At 42.0% G+C, this 17,298-nt stretch overlaps 2 long non-coding RNA genes across 4 annotated transcripts; both read left to right on the top strand.

Moving 5' to 3' along the window:
• Positions 1,799-4,831, top strand: LOC109716153. Of its 3 annotated transcripts, XR_002217858.1 has the most exons (4): positions 1,799-2,052; positions 3,306-3,419; positions 3,688-3,853; positions 4,633-4,831. It is a non-coding gene; the product is annotated as an uncharacterized LOC109716153 (long non-coding RNA). The 3 variants fall into 3 exon arrangements; XR_002217856.1 differs by lacking the exon at positions 1,799-2,052 and having other exon boundaries at positions 3,067-3,419; XR_002217857.1 differs by lacking the exon at positions 1,799-2,052 and having other exon boundaries at positions 3,067-3,419; positions 4,546-4,831.
• Positions 5,404-6,165, top strand: LOC109716154. Its single transcript, XR_002217859.1, has 3 exons — positions 5,404-5,568; positions 5,685-5,781; positions 5,930-6,165. It is a non-coding gene; the product is annotated as an uncharacterized LOC109716154 (long non-coding RNA).

Raw genomic sequence — 17,298 nt, 5'->3', positions numbered from 1 at the left:
TGTCCAACCAACCCTGTTGGAGAGAATTAAGGGGTTGCAATCTGCAAATCCAACTCTCCAAAAGGTGCGGCGCGACATTGAGAACGGACACGGCGGCGATTTCGGTGCAGACGCCGAGGGTGTGCTTCGATTTCGGAACCGGTGGTGTGTACCGGATAATGAGGAGATTCGGAAGCTGATTCTGAAAGAAGCGCATTGGTCGCCTTATAGCATCCACTCGGGCGGCACCAAGATGTACCAAGATCTGAAGCAACATTATTGGTGGCCGAGAATGAAAGTCGATATTGGACGCTGTGTGGCGCAGTGTCTGGTGTGCCAGCAGGTCAAGGAAGAGCACCGATTTTCAGCGGGAAAGCTTCAGAGTTTACCTATCCCCGCTTGGAAATGGGAGGATGTGACCATGGACTTCGTGGTCGGCTTGCCTTGTTCATCGAGTGGCCACGATACAATCTGAGTGATTGTGGATCATTTGATGAAGTCGGCACACTTTCTGCCGATCTACACGACTTGGGCAGGCGATAGGCTAGCGCAGGTATACCTTGACGATATTGTGAGGTTGCACGGGGTGCCAATGTCACGCCCCGGTACCCGGCATAGGCCCGCCCGATGTGTGCCCAGACTCGCCATATGCCTGCACATATAAGGCTTCTACAACAACAGAGATATGAAAGTGAGGAGAAATAGAGTCACTAGAGATATCAGAGCAACTAACAGCTAAAGTCTAATAACAAGTAGAGTAAAAGAACGTATTCCACTAAAGTAAACATGAAGAAGTACAATAATCATCTCAACGTACTACAAAAATAGGGTGGTCTCTATACATGGATACAACTCTCATCCTCTCCAAAATAAAACAAAAGAGAGGTAGACCACCTATCATCGTCCCTCGGCAACAAGCTAGCCCGAGGCGATACTCTTTCCGTGGTCCCTAGCCTCGCCCGGAGTGGAAGGCTCTGAAATAAAAATATGAAACAGAGGGCGTGAGAACTATAACTTATAGTTCCCAGTGGGCAATTACTGACCTCAGCACAATGCACCACTAGGCTCGAAAGAAAAAGGGTAAGTGGAAAGCAACAATAATAAAGACAATAATACACAATGCACCACTAGGCTCGAAAGAAAGAGGGTAAGTGGAAAGCAACAATAATAAAGACAATAATACACAATAATAAACTGCTGAATTGAAAGCATGTATGAAATGCTATACTACTATGCCACAAGTAAATACAATGAATATCAAGGCTATCAAGGTTAAGTATGCCAATGCAAGGTGAATATGCTCCTTCACGGCTACAAGTATACTATGATGCAACAAGTAAGTCTATCAAGTATACTACATGTCCCAATACCTCGAAGCCACACCATGAGTATGTCAAGTAATCCAACTACCATAATCTATCTAGTAGTGATTCACATTTAAGATTTGATGTCAAGGTTCAATCTTGTTTTAGGACCAACATGAGTGTAGGCCAGCTTGTGCCGCCTAAGTGTCGGTGGTAGCTCCAGCATTCCCACTTTGGGAATGAGTCTATCCACTACAAAAAAGTAGTGCATTTGCTACGGATTTTAATTTCATATGTCACTAAAAAAACTTTTAGTTACAAAAAAAAAAAAAAATGTCACAAATTTAAGGAAATGGGACTTGAACCTACAACCTTTACAAATCTACTATCCCTCTTAACCACTACACCACAACTATTATTTCCAAAAATATCAACACTTTATTTATTTATTCATATTTACCCATTATATTTTAAGTCCCGAAACCTCACCTAATACTATTGGCATACCCCGACATTTTTTTCTCCCAAACCCTTTCCATTCGTATCTAGGTTTCTTTCCTCCCGAGCCGCCGAAGAGATCTCCGGCGATCACCGCCGGAGAGATCTCCGGCGATCACCATGCGGAATCGGAGGGAACGCGAACGCTTCAAACACCTCTCTCTCGCTCACCACCATACATAATATGATTAAGGTCTCCATTGATGAGATCAGGATGCGTCGAAGCGGATCTGAGTATTGGATGCAGCAGCTACGATTGATTCGAGCTTCGGTAATATTAATTTACCCCCGAATTTAAGTTTTGATACTAGGGTTTTTTTTAAAAAATTTCTGATGCTATTTACTAGGTATTTTCCTCAATTTGGTGTTCATTAATGCAATGCTGTATTATGTTGTGATATCGAGCATGGCGTAGAAAAATGATAGAGAAAAGGTTCAAATTAATGAGATAGATAGTTAGTTATTTGCTTTGTTGGTTTCGAAATTTTGAGCTTGATGTTGGAGAAAAATTCAAAATCCTCTATTTTATATATTATTTGTTCCAACACTTGACACAGTCCCATCCTCTCATCTAAGATGAGTAGATTATTTTAGAATGAGATGCACATAACTTGTGGAGTTAAAAACCCTCGTATCTTAACTGCACCCATTTGTTTATTAATTTACTTTTCGACAGTTGGTTGTGGGATGGAGAATGGAGATCCCATGTACCAAGGTTATTGTTAGATCATAGCTGTTTACGAAGAAGTCCAAAGAAAGCCATAAATAGAAGGGTTGGGCACAAAGTGGACCCATTTAATTTTTGGGAGTTATTTGAGTGATCGATCGTCCAATCTTATATTCAACGATCAACTACAGTTGAGTTCCTCTATTGGAACACCAAAACCATTTATAATACGGAAAATGTGTTCTTCTGCCACAGTCAAAATAGGAGTTCTTTACCAATATTATTTGTTTGAGTGGAAGGTGCCCATTTGCATGCCATGCATATACTTGAGCATGTCTGTATATACATAAGGATGACCACAAGTAAGTTTGAACATATACGCTAGGTGATGATTCTTAGAATTATATTCGGTAAAGCTCGGCAACTTAGGAACCACCGAGATTGAAAAATGGCTCATTAGGACATTTGTGGCCCCATACTATTCTCAACTTTTACGGTCTCAGAAAAATTAGTAACAGATTGAATCTAGTCTGGAATATTTCTTATTTTATTATTTGATAGTGTCCAAAAGAATCAAGAAATTAACGTGTTTTTTTTTTATTTTGTTGTTGATTGCTTGTAAATGACCTATTAATACTTTTTATGCGCTTTACTTATTATGCAGCTTATCATTTTAAATGAAAAATAATAATACTTATTAAAGTAATAGCAATTTAATGACTCTCTTGACTTTTCTCTTTTTTTTATTGTTAGGTTAATGGCATTTATACTCTCTAATCATTATAGTTCACATGATATTCTACTATTTTACTTGTTTCTTTGGCCACAACTTACTAAAGATTCATTGTATTGTGCAGTGTATCAAATATCATGACTAGTAGAACCAAAGGAGTGCGTAAGAATAAAGGTACAAGTTTGCAAGCTAATCTAGAGCCAAAGCAAACCCCTGATGAAGGAAGTCGAGATGCAAAGTAAGATGAAAAACAAATACTATAATTTAACTATAAACTATTAATATTTGTCATTTTTTGGCATAAATTAATACAAGAAACTGTTTACATAAAACTAAAGACATTAACCATAGAATAAATCCTGATCCCGAACTCAATATTGTTGATAATTATAGATTCATTTAATGCTTTTAAGTTTTATTATTGTTATTTTTAGTTTAGATTTATCATATACAAGAATGGTGTACCTATTTATTATTATTGATGATCAAGCTAGTTTTATATACAGCATGCAGTCTACTATGGATGGCGTAAGACTACTGTTAATGCTCCTGTACAGACACAACACATTGTGAACGACTCACAAATTAATCTGGAACGTATCCAAATACAAAGTGATGCTAATCATCTAGCGGAGTTCTCCACTACACAAGATACGGGACAAAGTAGCGCTAGTAAGATTCAAATTTCTTATATAGTGTTTTTTTTTTCTAAATTGCTTTTTTCTACTTTTGATTTCTTATCTAGTTTTTTTTATCAAATAGTTAAATTACATTTGATTAGGTTCATGCACTAATAAAAAGAAGGCACGTGGAGAGTCTCATAACCTGAAACTATTACTTGATTTTCCTAAAGGCAGAGTGCTAGTTGAATTCAAGAATGGCAAACCTATAGGTGATTCCGCGCAGTATTTGATCACTGAGATCGGTGTAGTCTTAAAAAATCCATACAATGCTCCTCTCAATGTTAAGTGTTGGGATGATATTGACAACAAAAAAAAAAAAGACAAGATCTGGAAAATATGTATGCACAAATTTCCTATCATACTGATTGCTTTTTTTTTGTGTCGATTTTGATGTTTACTTGGTATTCTATCTTTGTTAATTGAGGGCTTTTATTGTTGAGAGGCAACCCAAAGTATTTTTCCTATCATACTGATTGCTTTGAAAACAAGTTGGGAAAATATCTTTGCTAATTGAGGGCTTTTTTTTTTTTTGGTGGTTTAGCTGCTTGATTGGATTCTATAATTTGTTCTCTATCTTAGAACCAGAGTAACATGAAGTCCTATCGTCATCCTACTTTTTGGTTGTTTGCATTGGGCTACAATTAGTTAAATGTTATTTACAAGAAACATCTTCATCTGTAGATGAACCACTATCAGAGATAACTGGATTTCCTTCTTCTTTGTTGGGAAAGGGAGGTGAACGTCATGGTTATGCTGTACATATTGTAGGGCATTCATTAGGTGGTTCGGTTGCGGCGCTGCTTGGAATGAGGGTGTCACGCCCCGAGCTCCACCAATTTGGTCAGATTCGGGCACGCCGACAGACCGCCGAACGGACAGAGCTTTCCCTGTACGTCCTAGGCGTCACAATCCATACGATGCAGTAGAAGAGGTCCCAACCAGGAACAGCATTCCAACATAGATTGCATAAGTATTAAAAACATAAAATGCTAACTATGCTATTACAAGCATTCATCTCAAAATTTTATATTTACAAAATTTCATAAGCCTTTAAATTATTACAATTTATACAAATTTGATACAAGTTTGTTTCTTTCATATTGAACTCTTAGATAGACTGCTTCAGGGTACTGCTATCTCTGGTCTCGGTGGTAGGGCGCTATCTACGGAGCTACGCCCTGTACTCGCGCCGCCGCGCCGCTCACGTGCGAACCTGTACCCCCAAAAACAACACGGGGGTGAGAACTATATAAATATAGTTTCCAGTGGGTACGGCCACCCAAGGGAAGAGCTCGACCCACCAGGTCCAAAGGAGGCACTGTAACATATTAGTCCAACAGATAATCATAATAATTTATGCATAAATTAAAATATGTATGCCTCGTGATATGCAATATGTAAATCATGCAAGAATATACTATCATAAGTGAATCTTTTGATTCTACTTTATATTATCAACCATTCTGTAATACACTGAACTTTCGCAAATTGCAGAGTTCGAGTGTGTGGAATGAAATGTGGAACTATTCTACATGTTCTAAATGACTTGGACAAGTTTTTGAATAAGTTAGAGAGTGATTGGGGGGTTAAAAGCAAGAAAGTGCATTGAACTGGTGAAATTCAGTTTTTTCGGCTTCGTGTACCGGTACAGCCACTATGGTGTACCGGTACACAGTGGCAATATGCGGCAGCAAGGCTACTTTGGTAATTTCACCTCTTGTTCCTATCTACTTAACCCCAGCACGACTCCTGGGACTTGCTGGAGTGTGCTGGAGCTCTGAGGAAGGTTCCTTCATCTTCTTTTTCTTTTCTCTCTCTAGGATTTTCTCTCACTAAGTTGAAGACGTCGTTTTGCGCCGGTTTTGCGTCGCGCTCGTCGCTCGCTGGTTGAGTGGACTAGGGGACAGCTTTTAAAAGGTAAAGAGATGTGTTTTGACAGTGTTTTTCCATGTCTAATGCTGAGAGCTGCTGATAGAGAGCTTTAGAGAAGTATTTGGCTCAATTTTCTCTAGTTTGTGGTTTATCGTCGGATTTTGACGCGTTTTTGTTCCGTTGATTCCAGCAGAGTTTGTTATGGTTTCCTGCAGCTAGACAGGAGGTATCTAGCTGTGATTTACCCACTTTGATCCAGGGAAAAGTTGCTTTGAGGCTTGATACAGGTTTTTAGTCAACTAATGAGGCTATTTCGGATCTATATGCGATTTGTTGGAACAACTTGACGCAGTTTGGGAGTGCTTCTTCGCAGCAGATTTTCGAAGTTAATTGAGCTTATTTGGTGACCTTGGGGACTGGTTTAGAAGGTGTTCTAAGCCCTATGGTGAGCAGGAATTTCAGGTTTAAAACTGATTTAGTAAGAATTCGACTATAATAGCTTAGATGTAAGCATATTGATGTCGTTTCGGTATTGTTCGCAGCGGGAGGGTAATTGACCATTGGACCGTCTTCGACTGGCATTGAGGCCTTTTGGAAGCTTAACTTGAGGTATTATTGTGCCAAAACAGGGATTTAAACTATTCCTATGTACTAAGTCCAATTACGCCAAAATTGGACCTTTCGGTTGAAGTTGTAATACGATATTCACGCCTTGTGTTCAGCAGGATTGAGACTTAGTGGAGCTGATCCTGGGATTCCTTTGGACTGACTTGAGCTTGGTACAAGGTGGGTCGGACCTAACACAGAGCAAGTGAAGCTCCCCTATGTTCTATGTGTATTATAGAGTGATCTAGCCTATGCGTTATATGATTAATAAGAACTTCGAATGCGTCACCTTAATGTTAGCATTTTGAAATGAAATCTGTATAAGTAGAGAACATACATGCATAAAGTATTCAGTTTATGCCTGACTAGTTAATATGTTTCTAGCATGTTCCTAGACACTAGAGAACAATGACGTTCTTATGACTTTAACGACCCTAAAGTATAGAACAATAACATGCTTTATGCTATGTTGATAGCGGCCATGATAGTGGAAAGATTCTAATGCCATATGTAAAGTTGCATTCCTCTCGCATGTTTATAACCTAGTGGATACTAGTTGTTATCAATATTTGTTATATTGAAATGTCAATCAAGGATCGAGAGCGAGAATATTGTGAGTTAAAAACATGATAATTGAGACATGTTGGACTGTGGATTATGCTTGCTTGCCATCGTGCTCATTCGCACATGCTTGTGAGTAGCTCCCTAAAGCCGGCACTCCGGAGTTGGCCTACGCGACAGTTGGCTCGCACCGGCGGGATTGTGTGCCGAAGTGGATTGCCGTTGGGAGTGTATACTACCACAGGGCCATTAGGCGCGGCGCAAGTGGGACAACCTTGGGTAGATTCTTATGAATGAAAAGAAAGTACTAAATGACAAAGGACAGTAATGACTGCTCATTAGTTATAGTGTACAGTATTTCTTACACATCCATGTTCATACTTGTGTTTATAGTAGTTTATAGTAGTTGCTATGCTTCTATTACTCAACTGATTCATTACTGCAGAAATCATGGTTACATGTGAATACATGCCTATTGCCTGTTAGCATTGCATATTTATATCATGTAATTATCGGCTTTACTTTCATTTAGTACATCTTGAGCCTAGTGGTGTAATTCGCCGAGGCTGGTGGCTTACCCACTGGAACTATTGTAATAGTTCTCACGCACTTTTTTATGTTTGTTTCTACAGAGCCATCTACAGAGAGGTTAGGGATCGTGGCAAGGGAGTCGCGTCTAGCTAGACATTGCTAGGAGGCTTGCTAGTCGATCACCTTGCTAACTCGGGCTACGGCCGAGGGTGATGTCCCCATGTATAGAGAGACTACCATTGTATCTTCTTTTGTATACCCCGTGATCTATATAGTACTTTTTGGACTGTTACTTTAGTTATGATACTTTCTTCTTTTAGTCGAGATTTTGGATGTACACTCTTTGTTCTTTTGCGGATAGTATATCGACTTGTACTTTGCTCTGATATCAGATAGGATTTTCTATGTTTTTCTTCCTATCGACTTGTGTTCTTGTAGACGCCTATATACTGGCAGGTGTTATGGCGGGTCTGTGCACGTACCGGATATGCTTCCGCTGGTACCGCGGGTGTAACAGATTATAGGTGGTATCAGAGCCTAGGGTTGAGTCTTAGTAGACCTAGCAAACCTTAGGCTGGTTGGACTATAAGAAAGGCTCGTGAGAGACGAGGTCTAGTCGAGGTTGTTGTTAGCGAAAGTGCTTTGATTGGGTACTTATAACTCCGAATGGTAGGAGTTTGATCGGGATGTGCAATTACTAACTTTGCAGAGGTCACGTGGCGGCCGACAACGTCACATCGAAAGTTAGTACGCGTTACATTTCATTACTTTCGCTTAATTAGCTGGTTTATATCCTCAATGAAGGTCAGTAGTATAGGTTTTATTAATCTATATTGTTTTTTGTGCTGCAGCTCAAGATGCCTTTGACTCGTTTGCAAGCCGCCGGGGCAGCTGAGCGCGGCGGATCAAGGAAGTGGGGACTTCTGTTACTTCGGATCTAGTGGGATCCATGAGTTGCAGGATCAGCTCGCGAAGCTGACAGATTTGTTGCTCAGCAGGCTGCGCGCCGCGACGACAAGAGGATGCCGCGCGTCGTAGGAGGACAGGATGAGAAGGTTAGAGGATTTACTACTGCGGCAGACACTGACAGGAGATTTCGATCCTATACCTACAGTACCAGACAGGGATGGCGACAGTGAGAGCACAGTTACCAGTACCTGACACACCCCCAGTACTCGAGGGCGGAGACCCGACAGGAGACAGTAGTACCACCACCAGTACCTGTAGCGCATCAGGGACAGTGTTAACTAGAGATGGTGGGGGCTGAGGAGCGAGAGCGGATGATGGAACAATTGAATGAATTCCGTCGTTGCACCCCTCATATCTTTGACGGGGAGAAAGCAGATCACTAGGTGGTCGAGAAATGGTTAATGCACATGGAGAAGCTATTCTATGATACATTCGTCGAGGAGCGATATCGAGTTTGGTTTGCAACGCACCACCTTGACGGCGAGGCTTACAGGTGGTGGGTGGACATTCGTGAGGATCCCCGTACTGATTTGTTCGCTATCACGTGGAACAGGTTCAAGGAATTGTTGTTCACGACCTATTTTCCTCAGAGTATGAAGAGGCAGATGGAAAGGGATTTGAGAAATTTGAGGCAGGGGGACAGGACAGTGGCAGAGTATGAGCGAGAGTTCTCTCGATTACTGCACTGCGTTCCTTTTGTGGTTCGAGATGATGAGGACAAGGCTCGCATATTTGAGGTGGGTTTGCGACTTGCGATTTTCAGATTGGTCCAGGCGTCAAACCTCTCTACTTACAAGGATGTTGTGAACCGGGCCTTGATTGTTGAGAAGGGGGCAGAGATAATAAAGGAAAGGGACATCGTGGATCGAGGAAAAGGAAAGAGACCAGCGGTTGAGAGTAGTGGTCAGTAATCTTTCAGGAGACCGCCAAAGTATCCGAGGGGCCAGTCAGGTCAGTCGAGGGGTCAAGGTTCTTCAGCGCCCCGTGGAGCACCCGAGCGTCGTCGACCGCCGCGTTGTGTTATCTGTGGTGGGCCTCACGTACCGCCACAGTGTCCACAGCGTGGAGGCAGGTGTTTTCTTTGTGGCCAGGAGGGCCACTTTCGTTCAGAGTGCTCGAGAGGTTCTTTGCCTGCATTCTCGTCAGTGTCTGCACCTGCATCTTTAGCTCCGAGCCAGGGGATCCCGACAGCACCCTATCAGTCTAGGCGACCACCAGGACAGCGACAGTCGGAGAGTTCGTAGCAGGGTTCGAGTGGGCGGATATACGCCGCCCAGACTGAGGGCGCCGCAGCAGCACAGGAGGTCGTAGCAGGTATTATTTTGATTCATGATGTTCGTGTTCGTGCATTATTTGATACTAGTGCATCACATTCCTTTATTGATCGGCTGTTTGCCGAGTTGCATAGCATACAGTTAGTACCTACCTTGCATCCGGGACGAGTGATCGTGCCCGACCATACCCTGGATATTTGTGAGTATTGCCCTCGCTGCCCAGTTAGGGTAGGCGACTGGATTATGCCAATGGATTTACTAGCACTACACAAACTAGGTGAGTTTGATGTAGTATTGGGTATGGATTGGTTGACACAATACTATGCCACTATTGATTGCACGAATAGAGCGGTAACCTTTAGGGAACCAGGTCAGCAAGAGTTTGTTTATAAAGGGTGTCAAAGTTCATTGTTCGCAATGACTATTAGCTCTTCGCGAGCACGACAGTTGATTCGGAGAGGTTGTGTAGCCTATTTGGCTAGTATTTCTGTAAGTGATGGTGAAGCCATCAAGATTGATGATATTCCAGTCGTGCGGGAGTTCGGGGATGTGTTTCCAGCGGAGTTGCCGGGCATGCCACCTGATAGGGAAGTTGAGTTTGTGATTGATCTTGTCCCTGGGACAACTCCTATCTCGAAAGCACCCTATAGGATAGCACCCGCTAAATTGAAAGAGCTGAAGGCACAGTTACAAGATCTTTTAGATAAAGGATTCATTCGACCAAGTGTGTCACCTTGGGGAGCACCGGCGTTATTTGTCAAGAAGAAGGATGGATCTCTTCGATTGTGCGTGGATTATCGAGAAATCAACATAGTCACAATCAAGAATAAATATCCATTACCCAGAATCGATGATTTATTCGATCAGCTGCAAGGATCAAAAGTATATTCTAAGATTGATTTGCAATCAGGTTATCATCAGCTTAAGATTAAGCTTGAAGAGGTCTCCAAGACTGCTTTTAGGACACGGTATGGGCATTATGAATTTACAGTTATGCCATTTGGATTAACAAATGCCCCAGCAGCCTTTATGGATTAATGAACCGTGTCTTTAAGCCCTATCTGGACAGGTTTGTGGTCGTGTTCATCGACGATATTTTGATATATTCTCGAAGTGATGAAGAGCATGAAAACTATCTAAGAGTAGTGTTACAAGTACTTCGAGAAAAGAAACTGTTTGCAAAGTTAAAGAAATGTGAATTGTGGCTTCGAGAAGTAGCATTTCTGGGTCACGTCATTTCAGAAACTGGGATAGCTGTGGATCCAAAGAAGGTTGAAGCAATTAAAGATTGGCCTAGGCCGACCAGTGTCACAGAAATTCGGAGTTTCCTTGGTTTGGCAGGATACTATCGAAGATTTGTAGAAGGATTTGCAAAGATGTCTACACCGCTTACCCGACTGACGCATAAAGGGGCTAAGTTTCTGTGGAATGAGTGTAATATACCGAAAATTCAGAAAATAAATATCGAACTTTAGTCAAATTGACCAAAGTGCGAGGATGGTACACTTCGGAAAGTCCGAAGGTGTTAAAACGATCAAAGGAGTGTTGTGGAAGGTTTTCGAGAGCTACAGAATCAAATTCTGCAAAACTGCAGATTTTCAGCTCTCGGGGACCGGTCCCTGGTGGGAGAGACCGGTTCCCGAACGCGTATGGAAGGAGACAGCCGAAAAATCGGCTAAGTCCTGAGAAACTAGCTCTCGGGAACTGGTCCCTGCCCGAGAGACCGGTCCCCGAGAGACCGGTCCCCTAAAGAGAGACCGGTTGCACTGCGCGCAGCAGCTCTGGCTGCGCTGGGACGACCTTCGGGAACCGGTCCCTGAAGGAGAGACCGGTCCCTGCCTGCGCGAACAGCCCAGTCCAGGCTGTGTCAAGGAGTAAAAGTTGAGGGGTTTATTAGCAATTTTGCAACCCAAGGGTTATGTTGGGGCTGAGAGAGCCTTCCTCTCTCATTCCCTCACCCTCTCACACTTTTTTCTCTCCCTCTCTCTCTCTAGAAGACAAAGAAGGAGAAGAAGAAGACAAGGAAATGAAGGAAAAGAAGAGGAAGAAAGTGAAGAAGAAGACAAGGAGAAGAAGAAAGCCTCTCCTCTCCTTCTCTAGCTTGGAAAAGGAGCAAGTTTAGAGGTAAGCTTTGCCCCTTCTCATGCTAAATTCCAAACTAGGGTTTGGATTAACCTAGAAATGGTTTTAATGGAGTATTTAGAGTCTTGGAAGCTTTCTTTTTGCTTCTTTTGAGATCAAGACCATGAAAATGGTGAAGCTTGAGGTGAGCTTCATCACCTCTCATGGTGAAACCCTAAGTAGGGTTTTGATTGAGCTAGCAATGGTTAGAGTGGACTTTTTAGAGTATAATGAAGCTATTTTGCTTCTCTTTGAGATCAAACCCTAGGTTTTGCATGTGTATTGGAGCTAGGGCACCAAATTGGGGCTTTTGCTCATGGGGATTTCTAAATGAAATTGACCCTTCAAAAACCTAATTGGGGGTATTTCCGACGCGTTGGTGCGCTCGGATTTACGTTACGAAAAGCCGATGTAAAGTTACGGCCAAATAAGCCTAATTTGGCTTCGTTATGTCGCAGGTAAAGAACGAAAGGTCTAAAAATCCCAAGAAAATCATCGGAGCACCTTTGAAAGCCTACGAGGTGGGTGGTGCTTCTCAAACTCATTGAACTTTTCTCTATGCCTAATGTGTCATTCAATTGAGCATATGTTACATATTTGTTGCATGCATTTTAGGGTAAAGTACTAATGAAAATGTAATGATGCATGATTGTGAGTACAACTCGCATAATATGATGAATGAGAACTATGAGATGTCGAAAACCCTATGTGTATGCATGAGAGGAAAGTGAGCACCCAAAGTGAGCAAAAGAACAGAGTGACACAATGACATAGATCGAGTGGCATTCGATAAAGCTAATGTGAAATGACACTAGAGTTGGTGTGATGTAAAGAACCAAAGTGATGTAAAGAATGTTGAAAAGGATAATGTCAAAGTTAACGTAATGTGGGAAGTAAAGAACATGTAGTGCTAGAGGTAGCCAAAAATAAAGAATTGTAAAGAATGTGATTGCATGAGTTTGCAACATAAAGTGATGTAAAGAACACTAGAGCTAGTGTAAAGTCAAGATTGAACTTATAATCCTTTGAGTTAAGGATATGATCATACTTGCTATGAGTTCCGTGCTCGAGGGCGGTCGCTCCCCCTCGGGCGATGCGCTCCGGAGTTATGCATCACGGGTTGGAGTAAACCCGAAGGACGGTCCTAGCGGGTGAGTTCCTGCGATGATGGACTTAATGTGAAGCAAGTTAATGTGGCGAAACGCCCGGGTTAGCCTTGAGATTAAAGAATAAAGAATAAAGAACAAAGAGCAAAGAACAAAGAACAAAGAGTAACGTGAAAAGAACAAAGAATCTGCATAATCTGCATTTATTTAATGTTGAGCATATTTCTGCTTTATTGTTCAGGCATATTAGCATCATGTATAGATTGGTTACTATATGCAGCTTATTTTTTCTATTATGCCTGAGTTAGTCCTAGTGGGAAAGTCGGTGATGTTGAGGCCGAACCCACTGGGAACTTTGTTGTAGTTCTCACCCCACTATTTCCACAGAGCCGGGACCGAGCGAGCCGGCGAGTGACCGAGGTAAAGGTATCGCGCCTTAGTCAGAGGCCACCAAAGTTGGGTTTCATTTTGTAGTAAAGTACCCTATGTTCATCTTTTGTACATGATGATTAGTAATGTAGAGAAAAGAATGTAAAGCTTATTTTGAGGTAAATGTAATGTAAGAAAGAAATGATGCAAGGTGTAGTGAAGTGCAAAGAATCATGAATGTAAATGGAGGCAATGTATATGATCTGAAATGAATCATATTACTTGTGTAGATGTCTAGTTTTCCTTCCTTTCACTAATGGCTATTGCTTACCCTCGTGTAAGCCGTTTGTGTATGTTTCCGCTAGTGCATTTCTGGTTTGAATTTGTACATGTGATGAGCCTTGGGCGGATAGGGGAAACTCTGTCCGTTCGGCGTCTGTTTGACGTGCTCGGGCCGGCCCAAATCGGTATCGGTCCCGGGCCGTGACAATGAGGCTTGCGAAAGAAGCTTTCAAGAGCTGAAGGAATGATTGACCACCACCCCGATTTTGGCATTACCTGTTACTGGAGTAGATTATGTGATTTACAGTGATGCGTCGCTAAATGGATTAGGGTGTGTTCTAATGCAGAATGGCAGAGTAATTGCTTATGCATCTCGCCAATTGAAAGATTATGAAAAGAACTACCCTACACATGATCTTGAGTTAGCAGCCGTGGTATTTGCTTTAAAGCTTTGGCGCCACTATCTCTACGGCGAGCGTTACGAAGTGTATACAGATCATAAAAGCTTAAAGTATTTGTTTACTCAGAAGGAATTAAACTTAAGACAGCGTAGATGGTTGGAGTTGCTTAAGGATTATGATTTAACTATCCTTTATCACCCAGGAGAAGCTAATGTTGTAGCAGATGCTTTAAGTCGAAAATCGACGAAAAATTTGGCGATGTCGATAACTATGCAACCCCTGTTGGTAAAGGAAATGGAGCAGTTGAGTTTGAAAGTTGTAGCTCCTGATACACCTTGGAGACTTATGTCATTGGTAGTGCAACCTACCCTGATCGATCGAATTAAAGAAAAGCAAACTCAGGATGAATTCCTACAAAAGATTCGAGCAAAGATCATTACTGATCCTGTTGGCGACTTTCGAGTGGATGATCAGGGATTGCTAAAATTCGGTGATAGAATTTGTGTGCCTGCCGATCCAGATACTAAAGAGGAGATTTTAAAGGAAGCACATCGGGCACCGTATACTTTACACCCTGGGAGTACAAAAATGTATAAAGATTTGAAATCAACTTACTGGTGGCCTGGAATGAAAAAGGAAGTTGCTGATTTTGTGGCCAGATGCTTAACCTGTCAGCAGGTTAAGGCTGAACACGACTTCCTGCGGGGAAACTACAAAGTTTACCCATACCAGTGTGGAAGTGGGAGAGGATTACTATGGATTTTATTGTTGGATTATATAATACACTGAACTTTCACAAATTGCAGAGTTCGAGTGTGTGGAATGAAGTGTGGAACTATTCTACATGTTCTAAATGACTTGGACATGTTTTTGAACAAGTTAGAGAGTGATTGGAGGGTTAAAAGCGAGAAATTGCATTGAACTGCCGAAATCAGCCTTTTTCTGCTTGCTGTACCGGTACAGCCATTACCTTGTACCGGTACACTTTGGCAGAAACGTGGCAGTTTGGGTAGTTTGGTAATTTCACATATTGATCCCATCTATTTGAATCCAGCACGACCTCTGGAGCTCCATAGATGATGCTAGAGCTCAGAGAAAGGCCCTTGCACCATTTCTCTCTCTCTCTCTAGGGTTTTTCTCTCTCTACAACGAACTCACCGATTTCGCTTGTTTTTGTCGCACCGTTGGTTCTCCGCTGGTTGCGAGCGTCGCTGAGCCTACGTGGACGTGTGAGGGAGTATTTTGGAGGGCTTTTTGCAGCCTTGAGCCTGTGAGGTGCTGGTTGGAAGCTCGAGAAGGTAAGCGACTCGATTTTTCCATTATCGACGTTCTATTAGTCGATTTGAGTATTGATTTTGGGTTCTTGCTCCAACTGTTTGAAATTGAGGTTTTCAGCATGTAAATATGAGTTAATTAGCTGTGAATGAACCTCCTTAGACCAGGGATAAGCTACTTTGAAGCTTAATTGAGTAAATTAGTTCATTATGAAGCGAATTTGGAATTAAACGCGAGTTATTGCCACAACTTGATACAGTTTGAGCTTTTCTCTTCGCAGCAGGTTTGCGAATCATTTGAAGCTATTTTGGTGACCTAGGAGGCTGGTTTAGAAGCTGTTCTACCCTGAGGTAAGTAAGAATTTCAGTTAGGAAGCTGAAATTGCAAGATTCCGACTATAGTTGCTAATATATGATGAGTTTGATGCCGTTTCGATGTTGTTCGCAGCGAGGGTGCGATCGAGCCCTGGATCGTCGTTAGTTGACTTGTGAGAGCTCTTGGAGACTTATCTTGAGGTATTAATCTAGCCCCAAAGCAGGGATTCAAGCTATTACCTTGTACTAAGCGTAAATTAGGCCGAAATCGGACATTTTGGTCGTCCTTTTGACATGGTGTTGATGTTTGTGTTCAGCAGGATTGGAGCCTTGTTGAGCTGACTATTGGGACTTCTTGTGACTATTGGAGCCTAGTACTAGGTGGGTCGGACCTAACCAGAGCAAGTGGAGCTCCCCTATGATCTATATGTACTATAGAATTGGTGTTGTTGTGAGCTTTTGTGTTTGATATAGGACTTGAGAAGTAAAATTGAATTGAAATCTCTATAAAGTAGAGAACACATATAAATGAAAGTATTTATATTTATATTCAATTCAGTTGAATGACTTATGAACAAGTGTAGGATGCACTTATAAAGTAGAGAACAATGACATTCTCTTGACTCTAAAGTAGAGAACTATGACATACTTATGACTATGTTGATAGTGCCATAATAGTGGAAAGACTATAATGCCATGTGATTTAGCATTACTCTTACATGTTTACAATCTAGTGGATACTAGTTCTTGTTACTATTTGTGTATTGAAATTCTGATCAGAGGATCGAGGGTAAGAACTTTGTAATGAAAATATGAACATTGAGACATGTGGACAATGGATTATGCTTGCTTGCCATCGTGCTCATTCGCACACGCTTGTGAGGGTCGCTCCCTACAAGCCGGCGCTCCGGAGTTGGCCTACGCGACAGTTGCTCGCCCGTGCGGGATTGGGTGCCGAAGTGGATTGCCGTGGGGAGTGTATACTACCACGGGGCCATTAGGCGCGGCGCAAGCTGGACTACCTTGAGTAGGTCCCTGTGAATGAAAAGAAAGTGCTAAAGGACCTTGGACAGTAATGAATGATCACCAGTCATTGTGTATAGTTTTTGCTTACACATTCATAATTATGTTCATGCTTACAGTAGCTGCCATGCTTTTATTGTTCAATTCATTACTGTAGAAAGCTATTACATGTTGTTTACATGCTTATTAATTGCTTAGCATTGGAAAGGTACCCTACAATTACATGCTCATTACTTGTTAGCATCATGCAATTATTGCTTTTACTTTCCATTTAGTACATCATGAGCCTAGTGGTGTAATTCGCCGAGGCTGGCGGCTTACCCACTGGGAACTATTGTTAATAGTTCTCACGCCCTTTTGGTGGTTGTTTTTACAGAGCCTGTTACAGGAGAGGCTAGGGATCGTGGCAAGGGAGTCGCGCCTAGCTAGGGACTACTAGGAGCGTGCTAGTCGATCACCTTGCTACTCGGGCTACGGCCGAGGGTGATGTCCATTGTATAGAGTGACTACCATCGTACAGATGTCTTTGTGTACCCTATATTGTATATGGGTTGTAGATCCAGATATTATAGTTCATACTTCTTCTCCTTTTGTTGAGATTTTGGATTGTATACTCTCTGTTCTTGTACCGATAGTATATCGACTTGTACATTGCTCTGATATCAGGATAGGACTCTCTTTATTTTATTTCCTATCGACTTGTTTCTTGTAGACGCCTTATATACTGCAG

Source organism: Ananas comosus, linkage group 10 (assembly GCF_001540865.1).
Source record: "Ananas comosus cultivar F153 linkage group 10, ASM154086v1, whole genome shotgun sequence".
NCBI classification, from domain to species: domain Eukaryota; kingdom Viridiplantae; phylum Streptophyta; class Magnoliopsida; order Poales; family Bromeliaceae; genus Ananas; species Ananas comosus.
The sequence above is the reverse complement of the archived record's forward strand: the minus strand, read 5'-3'. Positions and strand labels throughout refer to the sequence as shown.